Raw genomic sequence first — 13,930 nt, 5'->3', positions numbered from 1 at the left:
GATTTAGTGAAGGAATTTAGTGACAGATTTTTTTATCTCTATCAGTGATAGATTTAGAGACGTAACATTTATTTTCATCTCTAATTCCGTCACTGATAGATACAAATATTTTTTGGTCTCTATGAGTCAGGGATCGTGTTCCATGCCTAAGAGAGACGAATTATTTTTTGTTCCTATTTGAGACGAAAAGTAACGTGTCTCTGTTTGGGACAGATTTTGAGACGAACCTGTCTCAAAATCCGTCTCTAATATAGACACATTACTTTTCATCTCAAATAGGGACAAAAAATAATCTGACTCTCTTAGGGATGGAACAAGATCCATCATTAATAGCAATGAAACTTTTTCCTTCTCTAGCAGTGACGAAATTAGAGACACAAATAAATATTCCGTCTCCAATTCCATCATTGATAGAGATAGAATTGTTTTATCTCTATCGGTGAGGGATTCTATTTCATCCCTATTTGAGATGAAAAATTTTGTGTCTCTATTTGGTACAGATTTTGTGACAAAAGTAAATTATCCATCTCAAAATTCATCTCTAATAGAAATAGATCACTTTCTGTCTCAAATATAAACAGAAAATAATCGTCTCTACTAGAAATGGAATAAGATCCCTCACTAATAGAGATGGAATTTTTTTTGTCTCTAATAGTAACGGAATTAGAGATGAAAATGCATATTCCATCTCTAAATCCGTCACTGGCCTATTTTCAAAATAGTACAAGCTTGGACTCATTAAAAGATTTCTTTGGAAATCAAACCACAAACTTATGAAAAGAGACAACCGTATCCGATAGACCCACGAGATATAAAAAAAGGAGAGCTCGGAAGGCGGATAATTGAAATTAAAGCAACAACTTTTGCAACCGCAAGGTAAGAAAATCCTAGTTTTGGAGCGATAATTTTTGTAGGTACAAAGTATGAAAATTCAAGATTTTGAGCGACGACTTATACTTGTCCATAGCAAGAATATCCCAGTTTTGATATAATATAGAAGTCTTTTACATTATAATATATAAGAAAGAATCCAAAAGAATAGTATAATATAAAAGAATATAATGTCCAAAGATTTTTATCCTTTTTATAGAAAAGGAATGCCTCTTGGTCTTCTTCCAGAATCTTCTTCATTAATGGGGTGGTTGTTGTTAATATATGGCCCTTGGTCGTGTTTGTGACGAAGGTTTTAACCCGATTTCAAATTTGTGTCGTGTTCGTGTTGAGCATTTTCGTGCTTATGTCAAATTTGTGTCGCGTCGTGTTGTGTTGACCTGAATTGCCACCCTTATGACAAGCCGATAGGATTCATCATCTCTGCAAAAGATGAGTTATCCACAAGAGACTAGGGGAACTTGAATGACTTCCGTAAGACTTGAGAATCCGTGCACAAGGGATTATAAAGGAGTTCATGAATCCATCTTTAGAGTTTATGGAAGAGGACTCCTAGTTCTGTAAAAGCTAACTTCCAGTCATTCTAGAGTTGATATGATATCCTTGCTCTTGACTTGAAGATGGATAACGAGATGAAACGATGGATTGGCACAGTAACCCTATAGGTAAGGTTGATCACTTGATCGTTCATCTAGCTTTGAGGCCACACAGTATTGCTAATACTCTGTATGATCATGTTAATCCTACTAAAAGGGTTTAGTAAGCCCATACTTATTTATATCAGTGGCTATTTGGTCCTAATAGTTTATATACCTATATCACTTATAGCCTATTTGAATTCTTTTTTTTTTTTAAGCTAGAAGTTACTAATTATAAGCTAAAGATAAAAAAAAAGAGCTTAAAAAAAAGCTAAAAGTTTTTTGGTGACTACTTAAAATTTTTAGCTTAAAAGTACATATTTCAATAAATCTCTCTCTCTCTCTCTCTCTCTCTCTCTCTCTCTATTTCTATAGCTCTTCATTTCAAAAAAAATGCACACAATTAAAGAAATGTAGATAAGAGCTTGAAAAAAAGCTCCTCCTATGAGCTTTTGGCGTTTAGTTTTTTTCTTCATTATAAAAAAGAGCTTTTCATTATAAGAGTTTTTCTCAAAACATGTTTGGTCTAACTTCTGCTTATAAGTAGCTTTTAGTTTAAAAGAGAGAGGATCCAAATAAACACTTAGTTGGCTTGGACTAGCATATGGTTTTGGGCCTATAAAGTATAATGTAGAACCTATGAGATAGTTTCATGCAGGTGCTAAGTGGATATATTTTTTATAAAGTTTAAATATAATATTTATAAAGAATTAGATCAAGTATTTGTAAAGTTTAAATATAATATTTAGATTAAATAAGAATTAGATCCTTATCTTAATTTAAATTTTGAATTAGAATTCGGATAGGATAAAAATAAGATAGAGATCTTATCACATGAATGAAATTTAAATAGTTTAAATTTTATTCATATCGTAATAATATTAATAGTATTTGTAAAATAATATTAATATTTAATTTTAAATATATTTTAATTAATAATATTATAATTTAAATTCTTTATGATTTTATACATCCAGATGTTTTAATATAATATAATATCTATTTTTATATTTTACATTAATATAATAATCAAATACATAATAAAATTAAGTATTAAGAAATGGTATCGTTTAAAAAGTATTAACCGAAAGTGGAATGAAATACATAATAATTAAATACAAAAAGAATTTTTACCACAAAAAAAAATACAAAAAGTATTAATCGAAAAACATGTGTAAACATATTAAAAGGTAACCCATGTTATCATTTAAAAATTATTTAAGAAAATCTAACTTGTATTAAAAATTAAAAAATAAGATAAGATTTGATAACTTCCCACTCACATCATCCCCCTAATTTCTCGTCCACCTCCCTATCTTTTAGATACTGAAAGCATTTATAAAATTACGCTTAACAAGCATAAGTCGTTGAAAAAAATTGCAAAAGATATTCCAATAAAAAAATGAAGATTTTTATTTGCTTTAAAAAAATGAACTTGGATCGTAATATTAACTTATTAAAGCATGCTTATTCCTGCCATTTTTTAAAGCGCGCGAACTCTAATTTTTGGATTGTTTTTACAATTTGATTAAAAACAAAACCCATAAATTACACACAAGATTGAAAATTTTATATAGATAAAAACTAAATAAAGAGATGACAATCAAAACCATATTGTATGAGATATTATTTAAATAATCATTATTATTTTCAATCCCTCCAAAACTTCATTCCCATGTTTTTTTACTGTTTTAGTTCATTCCCACCTCCCAATCTTGATTCCCGCCTTTTAGTTTTGTTAGTCAAGAACGTGTATTAGTTGTTGCGCTCATAGTTTAATCTCTCACCATTTTCATTGCCCATATCACTTTTGCATCTACCACACACAACCACCATTCCAGCTTTGTAACCATCCCCCTTCTCAACACAGTTTCGGGATCTGCCACTCAAAATTATCATTCCACCTTTGAAACCATCCCTTTTCTCAACACGCGGGTACACATAATTTTTTCTTTCTGTTCTTTATATTTAATCCTTTTGGTTTATCAAGCCACCTAACACAAAAAGATAACGTCTTGGTTGCTCTATCTGTTTTTTCTTTTTAATTTTTGGGTCTTTTGAAAGAAGGTAAAAATACTCTATGTATGATACCAGGGTGTTAAAATTCCATAAGCTTTATGTATGCTATTGCCAACTGTGAACGCGCTGATTAGTATATATCTTCAAGATTTGTTTTTCCATGCAGTCTTGATGTCTTGTGTTTTGATGGATTAACTTTTCTTGTGTTTTGATAATTATTATACTTTCTCATTCATTTATACTTTCTTGTAGCATGTTGGAAGGATTCTATGCTCTTTCCATTGCACTGCACCCTTGAAGCTATCTTCTTTTGCTTTCATCTATGCTGCTGGTCTAGCTTTCCTTATAGAAGCAATCAGAAACATACAAGTCAAAGGTAAACCTTTTTTTCTTCTCCAAATGGTATATCTATCAGATCTGAGTATATTATTGATTTTTCTTCTCCAAATGGTAAACCTTTCCTTATATAAGCATGATTAGTTTAAGTTGCAATATTGAAATTCATATATTATTTTTATTACATCATTTTTATAAGCTTCTCTAGGATACCAAGCCATTAATTTTTATCCTGTATTGACTCTGAGTAAAATCTATACGTAGCAAAATTTGATTGTTATCATCATGTAAATTATTAGCTTAATTATTGGCTGATTCATGAATTTAATTAGATATGACACTAATAATAAAAATGAGAAGGACCTGCACATGTTGGAGGTTCTGAAATTAAGAAGAGATTGTGATATTTGAGAACTTTTGTTTATTTGACATTGAATCAAACTTAAGTGATAACTAATGTAATTTTTGTAATTTTAGGAGGACTTTTTGAAGCGAAGGACTGATCGTGATAATGCATTAGTGGCTAGGGCAGAGGCATCCACTTGTCAATCTGATGAAGTGTTATTATTGCAGGTTGTTGGTGGTATGAACAAGAAAGGTCGAATATATGGTTTAAGTGCAAAGGCGTGGAATTATAAGTCCACATAGATTTCTGCTAGCTCGTTAGGAGTCTCCACATATGAGTATGATCACATGAGAGACTTGGTCACCAGCTTATCCAGCTAAAATGAGCAGCTGAGACAAAAATATGAGCACACGCAGCAACAAATGATTTTTATAAAAAAGAAAACAGACCAAGAGATGGCAATTATGAAAGAGCAGTTGGCGATGTTGATGGTTCGTTTAGGAGGAGATGTGCGCAACTCCACTACTACTACTTCGACACTAGATGCACAAAATGATGATTATGATGATGATAGTGATGCTCATTTGCATGATGATAATTGATAGTATGCATATTTTCTTTTCTTATTTTCATTTGTGAATATTGCTTGTTATCTCATACATTTGTTATTTTTTATGAATTCATGTAAAAACTTATTGTATTACAATGGTTGGATTTGATTTGATCTTTATTTTCATTTAATATAGCTACTTTATATTTTGTGTCAGTTGGATTTGCTATAAGAATATTAGATTATAATTAATATTAGTTTTCAGTAAAAATTAAATTTTTAATGAATATTTGATTTTGAAAAATTAAATTATAAGAATATCTCATTCATGTAATTGATTTTCATTTAGGAATGAAAAATAAAGACAGAAATATATGTCATCAATTGGGATGGAAAACATTATCATTAATACAGATAGAAACAATATATTACTAATAGAGAAAAAAAAATTCCCTCACTAATAGAGACAGAAACAATCCATCACTAACAGAGAGGGAAAAATATCCAACGCAAATAGATAGGAAAAATATTCGTCACTAACAGAAATGAAATTATCCAACACTAACAAAGACAGAAAATTGTTTGTCACTAACAAAGAGGGGGAAAATCTGTCACTAACGGAGACGAACAACTTCCGTCCCTAACAACTTCCGTCTCTAATAGGAACAGATTACACATATTTCACATGCATAAATTTGTGACAGAAAATAATATCATAGGGACGGATTTATCCATCACTATCGGGGAGGGAAATATTTCTGTCTCTAATAGTGACATAATTTTTTCCGTCTCAAATAGAGACGAATTTGTTCCGTCCTAAAATTCGTCTCTATTAGGGACAGATTCATAATTCTGTCTCCACCTGTTAGTGACGAGCCATAATGTAACGGATTTTTGTCCGTCCCTAATTCCGTCACTAATCTACTTAGTGACGGAAATATTTCACTTAGTGACAGAATTATTCCGTATCTAATTGATGTTTTTTTAGTAGTGGATGCGCCAGTCTACTCAAAAATCAAATCAAAAATAAAAATAAAATGAAAAAAGAAAAATTTTGTGAAAACCAATAATAATAATTGTCAAAAAGCCATCGAAGATTGATAGAAAGAAACACGTGGAAATTTCATAAACCCCAATGTGTTCAATGCGTTCGTCTTTCTCCTTAAATTTTGTGAGTGGAAAAAAGTTTTGGTCATGAAGTTGTCGTTACGACTAATAGGAGACACAAAGCTTAAAGGCCCATTCAAGAAGAACAAGAAGATCTAAGCATGATCAATGGATTCCTCAATGTAATCATTGATTTCTGGGGGGAAATCCACCATGTTGTTGCTTAAACTAAGACATAAAATAGTGGAAACATGCAAGGCTTGCAATATTTCTACAAAATGACAACTTTAATGGGAGTAATGGAATTACAAAAATGAACCTAGATAAAAATCGAATTTACGTTAAATTTTTTATAATTCAAGAGTTTGCAAGTTCTACACCTTTATTAGAGGTTATGACATTCCTAATGCACCACCACAATAATGAACCTCTTGAACCGCCTCAAGAACCTTACGTAGATCACAGAGGTAGAGAAGACTTGTTATACCTAATAACTACATTGGATACCTAATTGAGGAAGGGTGTGATTTAAGAATGAAGAAGATCCTCCCTCCTTCAAAGAAACTGTTATTAGCAACAAATCATCTCAATGGTTGGAAGCTATTGAAGATAAGATGAATTCTATGAAAAGTTTGGGACCTAGTTGAATTGCCTTTGGACGTTGAGTCTATAGGTTGTAAATAGGTCCTCGACTCAAAGGATAATATTAAAACATTCCAGGTTTGACTTGTCACTAAAGATACATTAAGAATTGTTATCTCTCTCGTAGCACATCATGATTTATAAATATATCATACGGATTTAAAAATCGCATTCCTTAATGGTGACTTGAATAATGAAGAACTTTTTATGACAAAACAAGAAGGGTTTACGGTGAAAGTCAAGGGCCACATGGGATATTAATTAAATAAATTCATATATAGGTTAAAATAGACTTTAAGACAGTATCTTAAGTTTGATAAGGTGATAAACAAGTTAAGATTTAAAGAAAATGTGATAGATTATTGCATACCTTAAGTTTAGTGGGAGTAAGTTCATTATTCTCGTTTTATACATGAATGATATTCTATTAGCTAATACTATTTTAGACATGTAGTACGAGACCAAATGATATTTTTTTTAAGTAATTAAATTTGAAATGAATGACCTTGGTGAATTCTCTTATATTATAAGCATTAAATTCATGAGATCGTTATTGTGAGTCTTAGGTTTTTCCCAAAAGGCATATATTGAGAAAATACTTGAAAGGTATAACATGCATAATGATTTCCCCAAGTGTTGCTTCTATTGTCGAGGGTGACAATTTTAGCAAGTTTTGATGTCCTGAGAATAAATTAGAAGATGATAATAAATGTTATTCCCTATACCTATGGGAGTCCAATATATGCTCAAGTTCGCACACATCCTAATTTAAAATTGAGGTCCAATAAATTTGGACTTATGCTTGATGACAATACAGTCATTTTATTGAGAACTACTATTTTCGAGAAACAAAACATATGATTGAATTATTTTTTTAATCTTAATTTGGAAAGAGAGAAAACAAGCAAAGATTTCTTAAGCCTGGTTTTCAAGTGTTAATTTGAAAAGAATAAAAACTTAACATTGTAAGAGAATCTTGATATTTATGATTAAATCAATGATGATAATTTGATCATTTTATATCTCAATATTTTTTCTCACTCGTATTTTTTTTTTTTTTTTGAGATATTTCAATCGGTTCATTGTTTCGCGATTACTCCAATTTGGGGTAGATCCCGAGATTATGACCTTAAACCCCATAATTTTATCTCAATATTTTTTTCTCACTCATCTTATATGAGATGATCGTTTTAAATAACATACAATAGGATTTTATTTCTATAATTAGACTTCAAGATGAAAAAGAAACAAAATCAAAAATATTTCTTTGGGTTTTTTATTAGTTTTAAAACATGTATTTCAAATTTTGAACATTTCTAAGAAAGTAAGAAAAAAATTACTTAAAATGTTCATGGTGCCATCCTAGATACTAGAATCCAATCTATATTCCATCATTCCTACTTTTATTTTCCAAATCTGTTTAGCATGACTAATCATTATTTTTATCCATTAACATTTCTTTCTCATCCCTAGTGAATCAATCATGCGCAAGAATGAATCTTACCTCTTTTTCCATAAGCATATTTCTTAATTTTAAAATATAATAAATATAAAAGCTACTAGCATGCTTCAAGTAAATGAAAATCTTAAGCATCATTATACAGTCTAAATTTTTTGAACAAATCATTAAAACAAAATTTAAAAATCACACATTATTACAAAAAAATAATAATTTAAAAAGCATACTTACTGCGAAAGAATCGGAACGCATCTTCTAAATATCAATAAATTTGATTTTTTCTCTCATTCTTCTAAAATGTCACTTGAATGTTTTGATATGTATTATTTTATTCTATTTTTAGTATGTCACTGTCATCGGAGGAAGGGAGAGACTAGTTTTGATACTAAACATATATTAAAAAGATAATCGATATTTTATGCAATCGAGAAAAAAATGTAATAGTATACTTTATAATTGAAATAACAATATCATCGGAACATATATTTATTTTTGCATTAATTTCTTAACTTTCTGGGCTTCGTTCATATCTTCTTTGATTTTCTATAGTAGGAGCAAATGACCAGGTGTGCATTATGGTTGTACGTAGCGTGTAAAGAATAAAATATTTTGCAAATATAATTTTCACATATTTCAAATATAATTTTGCAAATGACCAGGTGATGTCGCGAGTCAACTTGGCATTCGGTTTCCTTTGACCGAGTTCTAAATCGATGTTCTTAATCATCTTCATTTATCACCCACTCAACTTCACCCCAACGGCCGGGGTTTCATTAAGACATTTGAGCGTTTTTGTGCTTATCTTGCTCTCCAGCCTTCCGTCTGCGTCTTTTTTTATTTTTTTCAAGTTGTTTCTTGTCGGACTGGTCGTGAACCATCAGAACGAAAAGGTTGGGTTACCATACGTGGTATTCTGGGTCGTAGACTTTTTCGAGTTTACACTGAGTCTTTTAAGAACTTTAAAGACCAGTTCTTTAAAGTTTCAGCACATCCTGGTAAAGAGGTATGGTTTCTCCATAACCGTGGTACCAAGGAAGTGGAGGGAAAGTTTCCCTCATGCTGGTCATCTGACCATTTCCAATTTCCTCCTTCAAGTTACCGCTTTAACGAGTCAGAGTTAAACCCTACTGACATCAACACTACAATTGCGATTGATACATATCTGCAATCACGCAAACCTGCTAGTGTCGAATCTCTGATTTATAAATCTCAAGAGGAGCTTGAATCAGAATTAAGTATGTTTGCTTTTACATTTTTAGCTTTATGTCATTGCATTTTATGACCGCGATTACCGCTTTGTTTTGTAGTTCCCAATAGGCGGACCAACAACAAGATGGGCAGCAAGGTCCGAAAGACGATCAACCCAACTGGCTGTCGGTTTTAAGCCGAGGTGCTAAGGGGGCAGTTGCCGATTCTACAGGTAGGAAAAGAAAAGCTCCCGAAGAAAAAGCCAAGAAGCCCCCTACCGTTAGTACCGAGAAGAACAAAGGGGTCCCCGGTGATAAGGCAAAGGGAAATCCGGATAAGGGTATCCCTGTTTCTTCCCAGGCTGTGTCGAGTTCTGTTATACCCCCGCCACCATCCGGGATTGCCAAGCATGCTTTATGGAAATCCGGAATAACTGGTGCTCTCCGGGATGCTGTTTGTCCCCTCGAGATTTTCTTCAACTCGTCTCCTTTCACCTCAACACAAATAAAGGAATTGGAGGATATGGAGGTGGGCTGCATGAAAATGTCCACCATAGTCAAGCCTCTGATGTCTTTAAAAAGTGACTATCTTCGCACCTTCAATGATCTTAATGCATGTCAGGGAGAAAAAGCCAAGGTTGATGCCGAACTAGCCCTAGTGAAAGAAGAAAAGGACCAAGCGGTTCTGGATTTAGCAAACACCAGAGAGAGCTTTGCCAACCTTCAAAAAGAGCATAAAGAGCTTCAATCCTTGCATGATTTTAACCACAAATCCTTGACCGAGTTCAAATCATGTATGAAGGAGTTGAAGCGAAGATGAAGGATGCTGAATCCATCGCCCAAAGTTACCGGGTTGAACTTGAAAAGTCAGTAGTAAGCTCTTTCAACAACGATCTTAGTCAACTAAAAGTTGACTTGAAAAAGGGTATTCTAATATATTATAGAATTGTAAATAATCTGTACAAAGGGTTATCTATTTATAGAGAATATTTGACCTACTTTTAACCTAATGGGCTTGGCCCAATACAACAAAGAGCTTGGCCCAATACAACAATAAATGACTAAATAAAAACTAAATAATAACTAAATCAATATTATTTACAACACTCCCCCTCAAGCTGAGGAATAAATATTTATCATTCCCAGCTTGCTAGTAAGTTCTTGAAATCTGTCTGAAGGAAGCCCCTTTGTTAATAGATCAGCCAATTGACGCCCAGTGGGAATGTATGGAGTGGTAATCAACCCGCTATCAAGTTTCTCTTTGATGAAATGGCGGTCAACCTCAATATGTTTAGTCCGATCATGTTGAACTGGATTATGAGCTATACAAATAGCGGACTTATTATCACACAGCAGCTTCATAGGTCCCTCACATTTTATTTTGAGATCATCAAGAACAATTTTCAGCCACATTAACTCACAAATGCCTTGAGCCATAGCTCGAAATTCAGCTTCTGCACTTGATCTGGCAACCACATCTTGTTTCTTACTTCTCCATGTCACCAAGTTACCGCAAAGAAACATGCAATAACCAGTGGTAGAACGACGGTCAGTCACGGATCCAGCATAATCAGCATATGTGTAGACTTCTAAAGATAGATTGCCATCACGTCGGAATAACAATCCTTTACCAGGAGTACCTTTAAGATACTGAAGAATTCTCTCTACTGCCTGCATGTGTTTTTCTTTTGGATCGTGCATAAACTGACTGACAACACTAACAGCATAAGCTAGGTCTGGTCTAGTATGGGCCAGATATATCAATTTCCCAACTAGCCGTTGATATTGTCCTTTATCAACTGGAGGACTCTCTTCTTCATAGCTCATCTTGTGATTCTGCTCAATAGGAGTATTAGAGGTTTTACACCCGAGCTTTCCTGCTTCTTTGAGAAGATCAAGAACATATTTCCTCTGGCTGATAAAAATTCCTTTGCTTGAATGAGCTACTTCTATCCCTAGGAAATATCTCAGTTTCCCAAGGTCTTTGATTTCAAACTCAGAGGCAAGCCGTGTTTGCAGAATCTGTCTCTCCACAAAATCATCACCTGTGATGATAATATCATCAACATATACAAGGAGCACAGTAAGCTTCCCATTTTGGGAGTGCTTGAAGAAAAGAGTGTGATCTCCTTGGCTCTGTCTGTATCCTAAGGTCATCATAACCTTAGTAAATCTTCCAAACCAAGCACGAGGTGACTGCTTCAATCCATACAAGGCCTTTTTTAATCTACAAACTTTATTTTCCCCCTTCACAGAATCAAAACCAGGCGGGATTTCCATGTAGACTTCTTCTTCTAACTCACCATTGAGGAAAGCATTTTTCACATCAAATTGATTTATATCCCAATTGTAATGGGCAGCAAGGGATAACAAGATTCTCACTGTATTCATCTTTGCAACTGGAGCAAAGGTTTCTTCATAATCAATGCCATAGGTTTGAGTGTAACCTTTGGCCACTAATCGAGCCTTATATCTCTCAAGAGTGCCATCAGAATTATATTTCAGGGTATAAACCCATCTGCACCCTACTGCTTTCTTTCCGTTGGGTCTATCAATAACCTCCCATGTTTTATTTTTCTCCAAAGCATTCATCTCCTCTTGCATGGCTTGAGCCCAATTCCTATCTTTCAAGGCTTCATGTACTGATTTTGGGATTGCAATAGAATCTAGTGCTGAAACAAAGCTTTTGTGCTGCACAGAAAGATTAGCAGAGGAAACAAAGTGGGAGATAGGGTATTGAGTACAAGAGGGACATGAGGAACAAGTTTTCTTGTGACAAGATCTTTTTCCTTTTCTAAGAGCAATAGGTAAGTCATCAGAAGTAGAAGCAATGGGTAAGTCATTAGAGATATCAGAAGAAATAGACAAATCATGAGAGGAAATAATATTAGAATCAGAAACAGGAGATTCAGAAGAAATAGGAGATTCAGGACTTACCAGTGGTTCAGACGATTGAGGTTGCTGGTGAGACAGTATGGGTTGTATCTCAGGTGTATTTGAAGGTTCTGACACACCAGGAGCAGACACACTAGGAAGAGAGAAGATTGATCCAGACTCAAAGAAGGAAGGGGACGAGTCTTCTGAAGAACTATTCTCCCCCTGACGATGAGGACCCAGGAAATAAGATTCAGATTCTTGAAAGGTGACATCCATAGAAACAAAAAATTTCCGACTTGGTGGATGATAACACTTGTACCCTTTTTTATAAGGGTTATAACCAAGGAAGATACACTTAAGAGCCCTAGGATCCAACTTACTTCGATGTTGTTTATGAACATGGACAAAGGCAACACATCCAAACACTCTTGGTGGAAGGCTCTGCAATATGGGAACAGAAGGAAAGAAGGAAGTCATGGAATGAATAGGACTGATATTGTTAAGGACCCGTGAAGGTAAACGGTTGATCAAAAAAGTTGCAGCTAATACTGCTTCTCCCCAATAAGAACTAGGAACAGATGTCTGAAAAAGTAGTGCTCTAGCAACTTCAAGAAGGTGACGATTTTTCCTTTCAGCAACCCCGTTTTGTTGAGGGGTATCAACACATGTGAGCTCATGAATCATACCTCTGTCTGAAATGAATTGTGACAGGCGTTGATTGACGTACTCAGTACCATTATCAGATCTGAGTCTTTTAATACCCTTACCAAACTGAGTCTCAACCATGTGATGAAACCGAATAAATATCTCTGGTACTTCAGACTTGTCTTTCATCAAGTATATCCATGTTATCCGAGTACAATCGTCAATAAAAGAAACAAACCACCTAGCACCTGAAACACTGTGCACTTTAGAAGGGCCCCAAACATCAGAATGGATAAGAGAAAAAGGTTCTCTGCTTTTAATAGTGCTAGAAGGAAATGACACTCGATGGTGTTTTGCAAATTCACAAACATCACAATGAAAGGTCTCAACCGACTTATTGAGAAACAGAGAGGGGAACATAGACTTCAAAAGACTAAATGGTGGATGCCCGAGACGCTTGTGATGGAGCCAAATCATAGACTCTGCAGTAGAAGGATGACATGTCATTAATAACTGATTTTTGCTAGCATGGTCTGGAAGGAGATGATACAACCCATCCTGTTCATTAGCAACTCCAATTGTCTTCTTCGTGGTAAGATCCTGAATAAGACAATGAGAAGGAAAAAATGTGATAGAACAATTCAAATCAGTTGTAAGTTTTTGAGTGGAGATAAGATTAGTAGAAAGCTGAGGAACATAAAGAACATTTTTAAGAAACAAGGAAGGTTGAATTTGAATGTTACCAGAACCAATAACTGATTTATGGGATCCATCAGCTACGGATATAGTATGACTACCAACAGTAGGATGATAAGAACAAAATAACTCAGTACGACAAGCCATATGATCAGTTGCACCAGAATCCAAAATCCATGAGGTTTTAAAATCAGTGCAAGAAGCAAGAAGAGATATAGAACGTGTGCTCTTACCAGATAAGATCGAAGAACTATCATGCTCAGCCATTCTTTAACAAAAAAAGTTAACAACCAGCGATAAAATCAACCAAACAGAATATCAAATGACCTCTGATCAGAAAAATAATTACAGATCCAGACAGAAGACAAGAAGACGAGAAGAATGGTGGTGGTCCGGTCCAAAAACACGGCCGCACGCGCCTCCACGCGCCGGAGAAAGGAGCTGCGCGTGGGATTCACTCGCCGGGAAAGGGGCGGCGCGTGAGAGCGCGTGGATGGGCTTCGCCGGCTGAGATTTTTCTGGTGTGGTCGTCCGGTG

This window comes from Gastrolobium bilobum, unplaced genomic scaffold (genome assembly GCF_033153095.1).
Source record: "Gastrolobium bilobum isolate Gb01-03AN ecotype WA unplaced genomic scaffold, APGP_CSIRO_Gbil_v1 utg2798, whole genome shotgun sequence".
In the NCBI taxonomy this organism is placed as follows: Eukaryota; Viridiplantae; Streptophyta; class Magnoliopsida; order Fabales; family Fabaceae; genus Gastrolobium; species Gastrolobium bilobum.
The sequence above is the reverse complement of the archived record's forward strand: the minus strand, read 5'-3'. Positions refer to the sequence as shown.